At 37.5% G+C, this 17,990-nt stretch overlaps 1 protein-coding gene across 1 annotated transcript in view; it reads right to left on the bottom strand.

Moving 5' to 3' along the window:
• Window positions 1-17,990, bottom strand: part of LSAMP (limbic system associated membrane protein) — a 551,275-nt gene that overhangs the window by 2,986 nt on the left and 530,299 nt on the right. The gene's annotated exons all lie outside the window — the stretch shown is intronic.

Raw genomic sequence — 17,990 nt, forward strand, 5'->3', positions numbered from 1 at the left:
GGATGAGTGAAAAACCCGGTATTATCACCTTTTAGCCTACATACCATTTTCTTAAATTAAGATTTTATTAGTTTTAATAAAAAAGAAGAACAGTCACAAACACATGTTCCATCTGTCACTATTTTAGAACATGGGGAAAGAGTGGGTGTACTCCAGGTCATCACTATTAAATGCTGTTATCTTGTGGGAATAAGGAAGTGTGCCTTCCCTGCCACAGTCCCTACCCTTTGGAATAGCATCCCTCCCCAAGATATGGATGGTGCCATCTCTCCTGGATTCCAGAAAGCCCTTAACACCTGGCTCTGGTCCCAGGCCTGGGGTTAATGTGTTTGTGGAGCCACTGTTGTGGTTTATTGTTATTGTTATGGCTGTTCTAGTCCGGGCCATCTGGGTTTAGTTTTTTAAAATTGTTCTTATTGTTTGTTTTGGACAAATTTTATAAGCCACCCAGAATCTGCTGGAGTGGGTGGCCATAACGGATTTAAAATAACAATATATTTCTACTGAAAGCACAATTGAGAGACCCCATCTTAGGGCTGTGCAAATCATTCAAAAGAGGTGCTTTGGAACATGCAGGAGTACATATGAAGTGCCTTTTTAAAAATAATTAAAGCAGCCATATCCTTTTCCAGATTTGTGCGGCTGCTTCAGAAGTTGCTCCAGGCTGTCTCTGCATGTTTATGCATAATCAGACATTTTGCTTATCTGTAGGGGTGGGGGTGGCAAATGAAGTGGTTGTGCTGCGTACACATGGAGGCAGCTAGGAGCAGCAGCTATGCAAGCCTGGAAGAATACAACACTGCTTTAACAGTTTAGAAGAGGTACTCCCTACATGTTCCCATATGTTCTGAAGCAACCCTTTCAAATGATATGCATAGCCTGACCTTACATAAAAGACTGGAGCTACTTGATATGGAAATAATTACAACTGTACCTGATACGTTAATTCTCCTTGACTCTTGGCAGGGGAACAGTTGCTACCAAGCCTATTCTGAGGTAGGAGAATAAATCCTGAAGTTACCCTTTCAGCTGAAAACTAAGTTTTATTTAGCCTTGCTTTTCTACCAGTGTGATAAGTTGTGATATAAGAGAATGAAGTGACAGAAATCCAGAGGCACAAATGACTTCATAATTTCAGATTACAGTTAGGAGGATGACATTTGTAAAGGCTTTCCATTGTCAAAGAAGGTTCGTACATAGAAAGAAGTAGCCCCACCTAACATTCTATTCTTGTTTGAGGTCAATTTTGTGGAGTCAATGATCTTTCCTTTTGTTACATAAGGAAGCATGCATGGAAAACAATGTAACATTTGCACTTTCAGTCTGGTAGTACTATCCATTCTATTATGCATGATTTCACCACTTCATTCCGCTGTGTGAAGACCATATTTGAAAATTAGAAGAGTATTGCTTGCTCTGGGAGAATGAAGAAAGACACCTATTTAGCCAGAGGATGCTGAGCCAATGTGAACAAAGGAACAGCTTTCATACTACCACCACTTTAATAGATAAGAAAAGCTGAGCATGCAATTTGCAAATGTTTCCTGGAAAGTAAATGGAGCACTCATCAAGAAGCAGAAAACATGTTATCTTGCTTATGTAATATTGGGTCTTCCATTGCTTCTTCATCAATGCAAAAAAATCCATGATTTCTTTGCAATAGTAAACCCATCTAAACTTTGTCAATTTACCTGAAACAAGGATTTCTTCCAAGAAACACCAATCGCTTTTGATTAACTTAAGCCATGCTTACATAATTTTTCAATGAGATCAATGTCGGTTGACATTGATCTCATTGAATTTGATAGCATAGTACTCCAATTTAAAAAAAAAGCTTCTTAAAATAATATCAAAACCTAACATGATATATGCTCATTGATACCAGGACAGATCAAAGGTTGGCTGAAAAGCCAAGGAAGGTGTAGTTACAGAGAACATTTGGGAACAAGGAACCATTTCCATGAAACATTGATTACAGTTTATCTAATATTTTAGTAAACCTAAGATGAGGTGCTCTAGTGAAAGTACTAGAGAAGTCAGTGAAAATTAGTTCTAGATAAACCTGCATGGGATTATACTGTATGCTTTTTTCTTACTAATTGATATAATTGAACTAAATTTTCTACTCTGAGCATTCAGTCTAAACAAGGTCAGTTACTGCATTAGTCTTCAGATACAGACTTCATTTGTAGCCCAAACTTATATTTGAGGATTCACTTGCTGTATTTATCTAATGATAGTGACTGCATTGTATCCCATATTAGAAGAGTCTACAATCAACTCAATCAACCGTAGAATAGCCTACAGCCCAATCAGCTGGACAACAGAGATATACAGTGAATTGGTTTTCAGGGTGATGGCTGCACATGGTCTTTGGATAGTATTCTGCACTGGGTGGGGATGTAATGTACTGGATCATCATATTTAATTAAAACAGAATTAAATTACTTAAATATACTTGTGCAATTTTCCCTTTCCATCACATTAAAAATTAGAAATTGGTGGCAACTTTTGAAGGAATTCTTCACAACAGTTTTTTCCAAGTTTCACCAAATATAAATACAATCAAATAGAAGGGTTCCTGAGCATGTCTTATACTTGTGTTGAAGAGGAAGGATAAAAAATATCAGCTAGAATGCAGTTCTAATCTGCAAGATGCTTTAATTTAATTCTTGGAAAGCACAACTAACAACCAAGTAAGCTACCTGTTAACAGATTAGTGGGAATCCTGCATCTTATATTATGGCGTACTGAAAGAGATGCAATTGGTGTTGATTGTCTCTGTGCCCAATCCACAATACTTCTTTCTCTTAATGAAATTCAGAAACTCAAATGAGATTCAGACCATATACAGTTGGAAAAATAATCTATTTCCCCTTAATGGCTCATTCCTGTCTAGACAGTCTTAATGTGTCAGTTCTTCAAGGTAGATCAGGTCAAGAAACAAACACCACAGGGATTCCAGGAATGTTACTTTATTATCCTAGGATATATTAACAGAATCTTGAAACCCTGTCCAAACTTCTCTCAGTCCCATCTTGTATCAAACAAAATAAGATGGAGTAATTTTGAGTTTCTTTCTCATACTTCCTTCCATCTCTGGACTGTGTAGTCCCTTTTCCAAGTCTCTCCTTAATAGCTTACTTCTTTCCCCCCTTGATGGCTCTCTCATACCTTCCCCAAGGTCAACTCTAAATTCCTTTACATGATGTGAGCAAGAGCTTTCTATGAATTTCCTTTCTGTCTGCTCTCCCTGTTGAAGCAGCATGGCCCAACCTGTACCATTTTTCACCAGGTGGTGGCCCTTGAATGCAAAGGATCATTATAATTCTGCACATTCTCAACCATCTGCTTGCAGCCAGACATATGCTCCTCAGGGACCAATTCATCACAGCACTCTAATCAATAAAACATGGAACCAATCAGCAAATGGCTTCAATCCCAGAGGAGGCTGCGTAATTATTTATTTGGTAATCGGAAAAGGGAATGATTTTCACTATAACATTTATGGTCCTGTAGTGTGAGGCCCATGGGGTGGAGCAACAGGAGTGCCAGAAAAGCTTTGATTTTCACAGGGGTGGGGAAAGAAAGGCATCCGCTGCTGCAGCAACAAATAATACAGAATCACAACAGGACTATTAAATGCTAACAAGATGCACATCCTTTCATTTAGACACCTGTTACTGCTCTCCTGCTTAGAAATATGTCTTAAATTTTATTTAAAGTGTTCTCTGGCACAGTAACTCTGTATAGCACTTAATGTAATTCTGTGATGAAGTCTATATTTTGCATTATATAAGTGATGTGAAATCTACTGTTCAACCTGAATCAGAATTATTCTCAAAAACCCTATGCTTGCTGAGAAAGTGAGGTGGAAATAGGTTTCTCTCTCTGTGTTTGTATCCCATGCTAAGGAAATGGCTGCTAGTATAAAATCAATTATTTGGGTGGGGGAACGGAGGACTGACTGAACAGTTAAGCAGTGTGACTGCTGACAATTTGATGGGGAAAGTGCTGTTTTGGCTGCTATGTGCTCATATGGATCAAAACCCTAGTTTTACAACATCTCTGCAAATTTGTCTTGTAAACACAAACTTTTGTAAATACATCTTTATTTTATCTAGAAAATAAATGAAACATCATTACATGTAACTCAACTTTAATAACTCAAGCATAAGTTTTAGATTTCTTTTTCTATGTCAAATACTTAGAACAGTCTGAGAAATATTTGGGAATCCTTTAAAAAACATTAATTGTATCATAATGAGGTGTTGCAAGACAGTAGCATAAACCAAAGGGCCCAGCTAGGTGGCAACAACTAGTCAATCCTTGCTGTTTTCAAAAAACTGAAAATGGTCAGAAGTGATTAGTGCTTGTATGGAAGACCACCAGGAAATATCAGTGCTTTAGGTTGATTAGGACATCCAAAAAATGTCCCAAGAAGACAATAGCAAGTCACTTCTGTCCTCTTGTCAACAAACCTACATGGATCTGTCTATGAGCATATCCACACTGCATCCTTGACCTGTACCTGCCCTGTGCTTCTGCCATCTTAAGTTAGAAAGCTTAAGAAAAATCCTCTGAGAAACCTATGCAGCTTGCAAAGGATTCAGTCTGGACTATAGGCTAACATAACACTCCACTTGACAATTTCCTGATGCTATGCCCTCACAACTTTCTATTTTAGGAAAGCACCTGAACAAGTGAGCAAGTCTTAGTGAGCATACATACTTTTATTAAATATAATTGAAATTAAAATCATATATAAAAAATTTAAAGCAATAAAATAGACAGTATATAGGAACAACAGCAAGCTTTAAAAAATTTTTAAAAATTCTTTCTTGCATTTTCCCAGAGTTTCTTTAAGAGGTCTGCTGCAGTTTCTGTTATAGGTATTTCTCAGTGGCATAGTGGTTATAACATTTGCTTGATATGCAGAATGTTTCTGGTTCAAGTCTTAACTGAAACATTAAAACACACACACAGACAAATTATTTTTTCCCTTGAGCTATCTACTTTTTCACTTTAAAAAAATCACTAGTATACTATTGTATCATTTTTCCAGTCACTCCACATAAAACATTTCATCCCTAGCTTCCAAACAGCTCAGCTGGAGGTAAAACTATTGAACCTCAGGTGACTGGAAAAACAATTAGAGTATGCCAGTGGGCCTTTTTTTAAAGCACGGTGGAAAAGTAGATAACTTAGGGGAGGGGGGAATTACATTAAAATAGATAGAAAAATACTACTAATATAAACTGTTACTGCAACGTTTTGAACTCTGGTGTTCTGCATGTTAAACAAGTGTTATAATTATTATGCTCCTGATAAAGATTGTAGCAGAATCTGCAGCAGACTTTCTTGAGAAAAAAATGGGGTCATAGGGCACTCTTGCCTCTGTGCAGTAGCCAATCAAAGGATTTATCTAGAACAAATTAAAACACAATTGACAAACCAGATGGCAGCAGTTGAACTAGCAGAAGTCAAAAAACATTACTTTCAGCTTGGAGCATGAAAATATGGTTGCATAAATGGTGAGCTGGAGAAAAGTAGAAGACAACACCCATTCCTATATCTCAGAACCTGTTAGTAGCTAATATTTATGATGGGGCAACCTACCAAGAGTCAAGCTCACTTTAAAGGAGACTTCATTATAATAATAAGAGCTGTTCAAATAATCAACATATTTTTTGCGGCTTTGTATAAGTCACCATTTCAAGTGTTCCCACTAATGCAGCCTCCATTGTTAAAATTTTGTTTAGCATTCATGACTCATAATTCTTGAAGGTGAATTAAAAACAACAACAAGGAACTAGGAGAAATTTGAGCCAGTTTGGTGTAGTGGTTAAGGCATCAGGCTAGAATTTTAGGAGAACATGGATCTAGGGGTTTAAAGTCAGAGCTAAGAAAATCTAAAACTCTTCATAAATTTATTTGAGCATGAAATCACAGCTAATAACTTTGTGAAATGTGCTATAAAAGTCAACTTTCTGTTGCCAGTTTAGCATAATGATTGAAATTCAGACCATGGATTATCATAGTCAGTCATGATTTTGACACCGTTAAATTATAGCCAGTATATGAGATTATGAGCGATACCATAACAAATATCAGATCAAAACTTTGTAGGCCTACAGGGCTGCAAAATAGAGATTGTGTGCACAAATCCACAATGTTTTTTTTTGGAGGGGGATGCAAAGCACTGTAATCTGAGGAAGGCCAGTTTTTGTGGGGTGTGTGTGTGAGAACACTAATCTAATCTTTGTTTTGAATACTGCTCCAATTTCAAGTTTGGTGCTATAATTCATGCAGATGTATTCTAAAACAATAATCTCTTAGTAGCAGATATGCACATGTACACATACACACTCATATGCTGGTAAGACTGGGATATAACTGTGGTGTATTAAACCCACAGTATACTGGATCCATGAGTTTTAGGTTGAAGAGATCAGGCATGGATTAAAACTTTATATATTTATCCACTTACTTTTTTATAAACAATCCATTCATTAAATTAATGCGATTCCTAAGCTAACAACATTTTTAGGTGAACCTATTTTATCTTAAGAGGCTGGCAAACTTGGCTGTGGAGTCCTAGGGAATTGTCTTGCAAATCCCCTCAAACCATAGCTTTTCTGATAAGTTTAAGCAGCTAACTAAATTTGCCTAATTCTGAGTTCTCTGTGTTCTGTTATGTCATGTTAAATGACAATTGACAATTTCTGTCTCTTCCAACTTGGATTTTTAAAAAAATAAATGTACTGAATTCAGGATTGGAGTTTATTTGGTCTTTTTGCCTACCCCAAGGTGTGGTTAACCTATGGGCCAGACTGCTTGGTGTGCATGGTTGCTTGCTTTTTAAGGAGAGAAAAGAAAAGCTCTGGAAAGCTTGGATTCATTTATCGAAGGAGAAGTTTATGACTCTGAATCACACAGTGATGGCAGCTTATTTACCTCAGAAATGCATCAGAGAAAGGGTCTGGCAATGCATCCTACTACGGAGTTGGGAAGTGCAGGCTGACCCAAGTTGAATGTTTGCTAGAAAATTGTATTTTCACAATTTATTAATACATAACCAAAACAAAAGCAGAGGAAAAGTTATTAAAAGAAACTACTTATTTCAGAAAATTAGCTTATTATTGTAATAAATTTTGAGAATGTTTAATATTTTTCTCTTAATATCATTAATTTTAACTATTTTGTTTAGATATGATGGATTCTGAAATTCCTGAGGTGGTAAGATTATAAAATATTTCTTTATCATTTCATTACAACCTTTGATTTACACCACTGTGTGCATACATCTATGTTGTAGTCTTTGGTGCCCTCTGCTGCAAGATAACTCCTGTTGCAATGGGTATAAATGTACAGAGAAAAATAAAACCCATTAAACAACATTGCAATTGTTGAATTGATCCTGGTTATGCTCATTCAAGAATTGTGAAAAGACTAGCTTATGCCAAACTAATTCTATCATTCTTTCTTCGATTCATACATCTTTTCTTCTAATGCTAATGCTCATTGAGAAACCTTCACATTAATTTGTGCAACCCATTCTGAACTAAAAGCACACTCAACTTTCCTATGTAACATTGGCAACTCCTTTCTATTTCCTTCCACATCTGTTCTGTCATACTGTATTTCAAGCTTGCAGCAACTCAATTGCTATTACAGATTGAACTGTATTCTTGATTCTTTTCAATGATGCATTTGCAATTTCATTCGATGGGGATGTTTCTAATGAGAGTATAAAGAACAGCCTAGTAGGAAGGGCTGAAAGCTGAAATCAAAAGTTTATTTTCCAGAAAGCTTTAGTGAATAGCAAAGGTATGCAGATTTTCAAATAGACTAGGAAACAGACCTTAAATTTTAGATCTATAAAACATGTGGTCTGATGCTCAGATAAATAAATGTAATGTAATCAATGAACAAAAAAATCAGCTATGATGGTCCAATAGTTACATAGGAGAGTTGGTTGCCCAAATATAACATAAATTGATTCATTCATTTAAATGTGAATGTGGAATTCCTAACTCAATTGCAATATTAAAATGCTGAAAGGATGGGTGTGTATGTGTGTGTGTGTGTGTTTAAAATAGAGAATAAGAGGAGTTACTATATCTCCTCCAGTATTTCCTTCCTTCTCCAATATGGACTACTACTGATGCTTTAGGTACTATTTAGATGAAGACTGTGTGTGAAGCTTTGAAGAACAGCTTGCTTCAACAAAGAATCAAATAAAAGACAACTCCCTAATATGCTTTTTGAACAGCTGTTTCTAAGACAAAAGTGAGTGTCTATGTTGCTTCAGAAATTGCACTACTGGATCCACTTTTCACCAGCTCACAGACGCCTGGCTGATGGCCTGTTGATAAGTTGTTGAGAGGGGTCAGGGGCATGAAAGTGCCTGTTGAGAGGCTGCCAGCAGAGCAAAAGGGCCGAAGACTTTCTGTCTTAGGATCTTCCACTCTGGGAAATTGCCCAAAATATGCACTGATGGTGCCCAACTTTTAGCCTCCTTCCCATGCAACTTCCAAGATGGGTTCTTTAGCAAAAGCTCTGAGCAATTCCACTTACTAGTGACTCTGGCAGCACACAATCACACTAACTAGGTTCAAAAGTGCCATTTTGATACAGAATCCTGATCCACTAGATAACTCAGTTTTAGTATTCCGTTAGTCCTTGGACCACCAGATTTTTGGAAGGGCTTCAATGGCCTTGCTAGACCCCTTCCAGTTGGCTAGCCTGTTTGGCCACTTCTACCAGTTTGGATTTGAGAGGGGTGTTTCATGTTGCCAGCCCTTGGCAATGAACCTTGTAATGTAAAGGCCTGCATTTTCAGCCATTTTTTCTCTTCAGCTCTTTTTCTAGGGCAAAACAGGGCAAGTGACTGCTTACATGTTCCTACAATATGACTAACTGAGTGGAATTAGCTTATCCATGTGAATGCTTGGGTTTGTTTAAATGTATCTTCCTTGAAGATTAGCTGGCTGGATCATTTGACCCCTTTTTCATGTTCTCAGCTCATATTAAACTCTCTCCCATTGATTCAGTTAACTGTATTGTGAAAATGGGACCAGAATATTGTGTGATTGCTTGGTAGATATTATTAGGAAAACAAATGTTAACAGATGTATGGGAACTGAAATGAATGCATACTGGTCTAATACGGAAGACAGACCATTGCTTTATCTACTCAGGAGATGAACTTCGTATCTACTATCAGTGGTTAAGACAACCAAAGTTATATAAAGGGTACATTATCTCTTTTGGAAAGTTATATAAAGGGTACATTATCTCTTTTGGAATGTAGAACTGACTATCTGGATTCATCATCGTGAAAAAGGAGTTTTTCTGTTTGTTTTTTCACTTACAGAATTTTAGGGAAACCTAGAATTGCAGAGTTGTAACAGCATATAGAAGATTCCTCCTACTTTAACTGAATCCCTGGAGGGCTTCTGTCAGTCATAATCTAAATAGAACAGCCATGATATACTAATATTTCTTACTGGGAAATTAACTTTTTTTCTAACTTCAATAGACAAGCTAAGGCAAGGAAGGGTTTATCTGTGGATACAGTATTGAGTTCAGTGTTATCCAGAAGGAAATGGGGAGTATTTTTAAGGAAATAAATCCCCCTTAAATTTACTTCACTAGTCATTTAAACATAATGTTTCTATCCTATATGCAGTTTGAATGGGATACATTCACATGATATTTGGAAAGCTTTGTTCCTTTTTAAAAAATGAATTGTAATCTATGCTAAATTAAATCTACTCTAATCACTTTTGGAGTTCTTGCTCTGTAAGTATCTTATTTCTGCCATCTAGTGGTATAGATACTACAGGAATACTTTGTATTTGGTAAAATGCATATTCTTTTGCCACAAGGTGGCATATCAGTACATATAAAGACTCTCAATAACAGCACTGATCTATTCATAATTTCAGCTTATTTGATCTACATGCCTTAGGATCATCAGCACTTGCAATGATTTAATAAAGAAATATCATAAATAAAAAAGTAAATGTACAATATAAACAAAGTACATTTAAGTATTGGATATTTGATCTGAACACAAGGTTCTGGTGAGCAAATACTTCATTTTTTAAAAGTTGAGACTCAGGTTTCAATCAGACCTGATGGAATGTATGCACTGATGATTGTAGCTTCATGAATTTATCTAGGCTTTTGATGCTACGAAGCAGATAGTGGGAAGGATGAAACTGTTCCTTCTGTTTTCCCACATTTTATTTTTTAAAATCAGTTTCTTTCTATCCTGCTGATGAACAAATTTCACAAACTTGGCTATGTTCCTAAAACAAAGAAGAACAAAAATACAATGAACTGACAAAATTTTCATTTATTCACACTAGCCAAATTCAATAAGAACAGCTTCTCCCAGCATGAGGAAGACTATGTTGTATCTGCCTGCTGTTGTATCTGTCTGTTATAGAATCTGTCAACAAAAAATCAGTGTGAAATACAATTTGCAAAATCCTTTGCCTGGGTGGATGAATTCAGACAGGGACAGAGCATCAAAAGCCTAGATAAGTTCATGAAGCTACAATCATCAGTGTGTACATTCCATCAGGTCTGATTGAAACTGAGTCTTAACTTTTAAAAAATGAAGTATTTGCTCACCAGAGCCTTGTGTTCAGATCAAATATCCCATACTTAAATGTACTTTGTTTATATTGCACATCTTGCTTTCTTCCACATTTAGTATTTTAAAACCTATTTTGTCCTATTTATGAAGAAATATGCACATTTTGATAAGGTTTGTAAAATAAAAGCAAAGATTTTCACTTATTCTTACCATACAGGCACTTTGGCAGCGTATGATAAAATCAGCTGCAGCATACACAAAAGCCGTTCGCTTTTGGCACATTCACCTTTCCACATGGTGAGAGACATGACTCAGCTACTGATGATGAAGAGATGGAAAGGCTTTTGGGAAGGGATCATATACAAGGCCTGCAGCCTGGAACTGATGTGATTGTAGGCTAGATGAGATGTAATATCTGGAGATTCTCATTTTGGTAGTAGCTTTATCAGACACATATTCAGACAGGGACAGAGATATTATCTGGTCAGTTTGGTGTGGTTTTCCCAAACCAGTTCTTAATTTTTTTCTAAAATACACCTCATATTTTGTAAATCTGCATTAAATTGAATAAAACAGGCATTTTTTACAGCTGCTGTAAAACTTACAGTTGAAGATGCTGGGAAGATTGGGAATAGGCAAGCCAGTGGGAAGGTTGGCAAAGAAGTAGGAAGGTGGTAGGAAAATACAGATACTTCCAAATGGCTCTTGCTCAATTTAAATAAAACCCCCAGGAAGGAATCATGGAAAATTATTCCAATTTCTCTAAATAAGTACAGATAATTTTTCCTGCATTTTTGGTAGTAATTTTCATTCAATTTGATGGAAGAAAATATTCTTTCAAAATTATCTGAAAAGAAAAATTAATTCTCAAGCATAGAATGTTCTTTATTTTTTTATGAGTTGTGTGTTAATATTCTGACTTTCGAAGTATGAGTTTCCTGCCTTTCATCATGAAAATAATAATCTGTCTGGTGCTCTGCAGCCTGGACAGCCTGTTTTTCAACATTCAATTAAATCCCAGTAAATCTCACTGGTCCAACAACCTAAGAGACAGCTTTATACATGGACTTTACCAGATCGACAACACCAAAATCAGATTGACTACATCCTTTGCAGCCAATGGTGGCAGACATCTATACAGTCGGTAAAAACAAGACCTGGAGCTGACTGTAGTTCCGATCACGAACTTCTTATTGCACAATTTAGGATCAGACTAAAGAGATTAGGAAAGACCCACAGATCAGCTAGATATGAGCTCACTAATATTCTGAAGGAATATGCAGTGGAGGTGAAGAATCGATTTAAGGGACTGGACTTAGTAGATAGGGTCCCAGAAGAACTATGGACAGAAGTTTGCAACATTGTTCAGGAGGTGGCAACAAAATACATCCCAAAGAAAGGGAAAACCAAGAAGGCAAAATGGCTGTCTGCTGAGACACTAGAAGTAGCCCAAGAAAGAAGGAAAGCAAAAGGCAACAGTGATAGGGGGAGATATGCCCAATTAAATGCAAAATTCCAGAGGTTAGCCAGAAGAGATAAGGAATTATTTTTAAACAAGCAATGCACGGAAGTGGAAGAAGACAATATAATAGAAAGGACAAGGGACCTCTTCCAGAAAATTAGAAACATTGGAGGTAAATTCCAGGCAATAATGGGTATGATCAAAAACAAAGCTGGCAAGGACCTAACAGAAGAAGAAGAGATCAAGAAAAGGTGGCAAGAATATATGGAAGACCTGTATAGGAAGGATAACGATATCGGGGATAGCTTTGACGGTGTGGTCAGTGAGCTAGAGCCAGACATCCTGAAGAGTGAGGTTGAATGGGCCTTAAGAAGCATTGCTAATAACAAGGCAGCAGGAGACGACAGCATCCCAGCTGAACTGTTCAAAATCTTGCAAGATGATGCTGTCAAGGTAATGCACGCTATATGCCAGCAAATTTGGAAAACACAAGAATGGCCAGCAGATTGGAAAAAATCAACTTATATCCCCATAGCAAAAAAGGGAAACACTAAAGAATGTTCAAACTATCGAACAGTGGCACTCATTTCACATGCCAGTAAGGTAATGCTCAAGATCCTGCAAGGTAGACTTCAGCAATTCATGGAGCGAGAATTGCCAGATGTACAAGCTGGGTTTAGAAAAGGCAGAGGAACTAGGGACCAAATGGCCAATATCCGCTGGATAATGGAAAAAGCCAGGGAGTTTCAGAAAAACATCTATTTCTGTTTTATTGACTATTCTAAAGCCTTTGACTGTGTGGACCATAACAAATTGTGGCAAGTTCTTAGTGGTATGGGGATACCAAGTCATCTTGTCTGCCTCCTGAAGAATCTGTATTACGACCAAGTAGCAACAGTAAGAACAGACCACGGAACAACGGACTGGTTTAAGATTGGGAAAGGAGTACGGCAGGGCTGTATCCTCTCACCCTATCTATTCAACTTGTACACAGAACACATCATGCGACATGCTGGGCTTGAGGAATCCAAGGCTGGAGTTAAAATCGCTGGAGGAAACATTAACAATCTCAGATATGCAGATGATACCACTTTGATGGCTGAAAGCGAGGAGGAACTGAGGATCCTTATGATGAAGGTGAAAGAAGAAAGTGCAAAAGCTGGCTTGCAGCTAAACCTCAAAAAAACCAAGATTATGGCAACCAGCTTGATTGATAACTGGCAAATAGAGGGAGAAAATGTAGAAGCAGTGAAGGACTTTGTATTTCTAGGTGCGAAGATTACTGCGGATGCTGACTGCAGTCAGGAAATCAGAAGACGCATAATCCTTGGGAGAAGAGCAATGACAAATCTCGATAAAATAGTTAAGAGCAGAGACCTCACACTGACAACAAAGGTCTGCATAGTTAAAGCAATGGTGTTCCCCGTAGTAAGATAGGGCTGCGAGAGCTGGACCATAAGGAAGGCTGAGAGAAGGAAGATCGATGCTTTTGAACTGTGGTGTTGGAGGAAAATTATGAGAGTGCCTTGGACTGCAAGAAGATCAAACCAGTCCATTCTCCAGGAAATTAAGCCAGACTGCTTACTTGAGGGAATGATATTAAAGGCAAAACAGAAATACTTTGGCCACATAATGAGAAGACAGAACACCCTGGAGAAGATGCTGATGCTAGGGAGAGTGGAGGGCAAAAGGAAGAGGGGCCGACCAAGGGCAAGGTGGATGGATGATATTCTAGAGGTGACGGACCCGTCCCTGGGGGAGCTGGGGGTGTTGACAACCGACAGGAAGCTCTGGCGTGGGCTGGTCCATGAAGTCACGAAGAGTCGGAAGCGACTAAACGAATAAACAACAACAAAAATCTCACTGGGCTTTTGCCTAGGTTAAGGGCAGGTTTTACACTTCAGAAACTTGGAAAAATTCTCTTCCTCTTCAGGAAATTCATAGATGTTATCCACCAATAACTCTGCTCACAAAGAATTTCAGGAGGCCATTTGTGTCCAACTCTAAAATTAATTCTGAAATAAAGGAGAAGAGACACTGTAAAGCATGTTTTGCTGAAGCTTTTTCCAGATTTTTTTCCTGGAAATCTGCAAATGTAATCTGCAAATTTTTGTTGTAGTGAATGATGGATAAGAGAAGGATAACAGTGTAATGTCCTATCCCTTCTGTATGAATCCTTTCAGGTACTTCATATCCCAGAGTTACTGTAAGTCTTCAAGACACTGGTTTATTAGTATTTCCTAACTAAAAGTATAATAATTAATTCCTGAAATTCTAAAGATATAATGGTTGGTTTCACTTGAAGCAGACAGAAGAGGATGAAATCAGAGGCTTAAAAAAGATTACATAAAGCATGGAAATATATAAAATGCTAACAAATGTCTGCAAGAAAAACATTTTGAAAGTGCCAGAATCAAAGACAGAATCCAAATTGAACAGTTGCAACAGTGAATGATAAATTAGAAAGAAACCTTGGCATGGTCAATGCCAGAAAGAAATTGAAAGCAAGGTGAGCAGTAACAAAACTTCACAATGGCTTAAGAATGTATCCACCAAGAAGGTTTAATATTTTCCGCACAAGAACAAGCATAAGTAATAAATGTCATAAAAACAAAATTTTAAAAAAATCTGAAAACAACTGCAAATGTAGATGATTCACAGAAAAAGATGAGACTTGACCATCTAACAAGTGGGTGGAGCAAAATTGCCCAGAGAGTTTATAAGACAAGACATGATTGCATGGCAAAAATGATACATTGGAATTTATAATTGGGTGTCCAAAAGTATTGGTATGATCATGTTGAAAAAGTGTTCCAGAATAACCATGGAAACATTCTAGGGGACATCTGAATTCAGACAGACCAGTTTTTAGAACACAACATGCTAGACATCTCAATAGTTGAAGGCAGGGCTGCAACTAGGGTCTGTGTCACCCAGGGCAAACATGGATTCCATGCCCATTTTGGCACCCCCCTGGTGCTCATTTTGGTGCCCCCCCCAGCGCAGTGCCTGGGGCACATGCCCTGGTTGCTCCCCCCACCCCTCCCAGTTGCAGCCCTGGTTGAAGGACAGCAAATCTTATTTATAGATGTAGCAATATCAAATGATAGTAGATATTTAAAAAGGAACTGGAAATACAGATATCATGGAATAAACTGGCAAATATTATCCCTGTAGCATTTGGAGCATGAGAAGCTATAACAGTAAAACTGTCAAAACAGCCTAGAAAGAAACAGAATTATTCAACCTCACAACATTCAGCTTACGAAACACAGCCTTGCTTGGAACTACATACAATTACAGATATAACTGGACAATTCTCAGCCTTTTGGATAAAGCTTGAATTGATTCTAAACCACCAGCATTTGCTGAGCATTCTTCAGAAAAGAATACCTAATAAAATAAATCAATAATAGCAATTTCTGGGCCAAGGTTTCTCAACCAGAGTTCCATGGAACCCTATGGTTCTGCGAGAGGTCACTAGGGGTTCCCTGGGAGATCACGATTTATTTAAAAAAATATTTCATATTCAGGCAACTTCACATTAAAGAAGTAAGCTTCATCCTTTATTTTTAGTTTAAGAACACTGTTAATGCATATATACAGGTCTACACATGAAATGAATATAACAATTTTGTACCTTGTGGCTTATATTTGAGCCTGAATGTGCAGGGGTTCCCTGAAGCCTGAAAAATATTTCAAGGGTTCCTTCAGGGTCAAAAGGTTGAGAAAGGCTGCTCTGGGCTGATTATAGTAAAAATGCTTATTTTCCTTTTGGTGACATCTTACTGCATTTTTGCTTATATACTGGTACACTCCAGCATTTGGCTTCTTCTGCATCGTATTTGTTAAATATTTCAGAGGGTTGTATCCTATTTCATGGGCAGAAGAGTATAATTATATACACAGTATAATTACAATTATATAAATATATAATTCTTTCTCTGCAGACACTAAAATATATTTTGAACTGTGGTTAAAACAATGTAGATTATTTTGCTATGTCTGGTTTGGGGTATTGTAGTATGTCTGGAAGGTGCCAGGCTAGGAAAGACTAGAGAGATTCTTTAGCAATAGTTTGGACAGCAGCTTTAAATACCTCAGTATGAAGGAAATTACAATTAGGACAGCCAATGTAGTGTGATATTTAAGGCGTTGGACTAGGACCTGAGATCCTGGGTGAGTTTGAACTAGACTCTCTTTCTTAGTCCCCTAAACTTGTGTGAAACATTAGAGAATAGAGTATCATATATGCCTCCTTGAGCGCCTACAGCAAAGGTGAGTTATACATTTAATATGTCTGTGAATATTTGTATGTCCCAGTTTGAAATCTCGGAGGGAGGAGTTAAGCCACATTTTTCTCAAACAAATTTTTTAGATTTTCCTTTTACCCATTTCCCAGAATCCTTCCCTTCCCTTCCCTTCCCTTCCCTTCCCTTTCCTTGTGGCAGGTACTCTTTTCCCTTGCAAACTGATTTGTGATTGTTATTTACCTGCAATGACCCAGAAAAAGGAAGGAGGATGGAACTGATATGAATGTGTGTCTCCCCAATTAGCAGGAGAAAATTTATCACCCTCCTCCCTGCAGCTGCTGGTGTGGGGAGAAAATACCTGGGTGATCTGAATATAGACTCTCACGTTGCACATGGCAACTGTAAATCTTGGTATGTTCTGGGAACCGAGATAATTGGAGGAAAATTAAAGTGCCCAACCTGAATAAATACAAAAATGAAGGGATGTATTTAGTTCCCTACTCTCTCATCTAGAGAACCTAGAGCACCTCAACAAAAAGTATTTTTCTAGTCTGTTAACTTTTTTTTGTCAGAGTTTCTGAAGATGAAATCTTTATTTTCAGGGAGGCTTAAAAGGAGGAATACTGTTAAATCCATTTCCAAGGTCACACTTTGAAAGATTTTAATTTCTTTCTTCCAAGGCTCTGTGATCAGTTCCAAGGCTTGAGGGATTTGCAGCTGGTACTTCAGGATTTTTGCCCCTCTCTCTTTGCTATATGATGGAAGGGAACCTAATTCTGTTGCTTGGGGTGGCAGGTTTATATCATGCCATTTGCACTGCATTCACTGGGTAATGGAACAATAATTTTTGTTCCATGAGCAGTAATTTTCACAAAACCCTGCCAGCACTCTTAAATTGGGGTAGCTTCTGTAGCAACAAGAAATTACAGTCTTCAGGTAAGAGCCGTAACAATATCATGCCACATTACAGATGCTGAAAGGTGCTGCAAAATAGCCTCACCCTTCTACTGCACCAAATACATGAATTTAAAGATCTAGCGATAGTCATGTGATTTTTTTTAAAAAAAACACATTTTGATACACAGATTGGGGCGAAAAAGGAAAACACCTCAGTGTAAATGTTTGCAATGATTGTTCCAATGGCTCCCCAAAGTATTAAATACTAGACAGCATTATGCATTTCGGAAAGTAATCACTTCCCATGGGCAGTGTGGTGCGTTTCACTAAGTCTTAGGATCATTCAGATATAGCGACTGCTAGGTGACTTTGGATCAGCCACTATTATTCATTCCAAACTATCTCCAAAAATTGTTATCCTGAGGATAAAATAAAAGGAGACCCCATCTGTACTTGCCTGGTAGAGAAACAAGAGATAAATATTAAATAAAAAACTTAAATTCCACCAATTAACCTCTGCTGTGATGGTCAAAATTGGGATAGAACATGATCATTTTTACTGCTGCACCCACAGTCTATGGCAGTGGGTGGCTAGAAAATAATAATAACAACAACAACAATAATAATTTCATGATGAAACAGGGTAAGGATTCTGCTGGTAAAAAGTGTATCAAAGATTAGGAGTAACAGCCAAGAAGTTGTATCATGTTCATCCATCCATCAAATGTATATTTGAAGGAGTGCTGGGGAAAGGCATCTCTGAAGG

Source organism: Candoia aspera, chromosome 5 (assembly GCF_035149785.1).
Source record: "Candoia aspera isolate rCanAsp1 chromosome 5, rCanAsp1.hap2, whole genome shotgun sequence".
Taxonomy (NCBI): Eukaryota; Metazoa; Chordata; class Lepidosauria; order Squamata; family Boidae; genus Candoia; species Candoia aspera.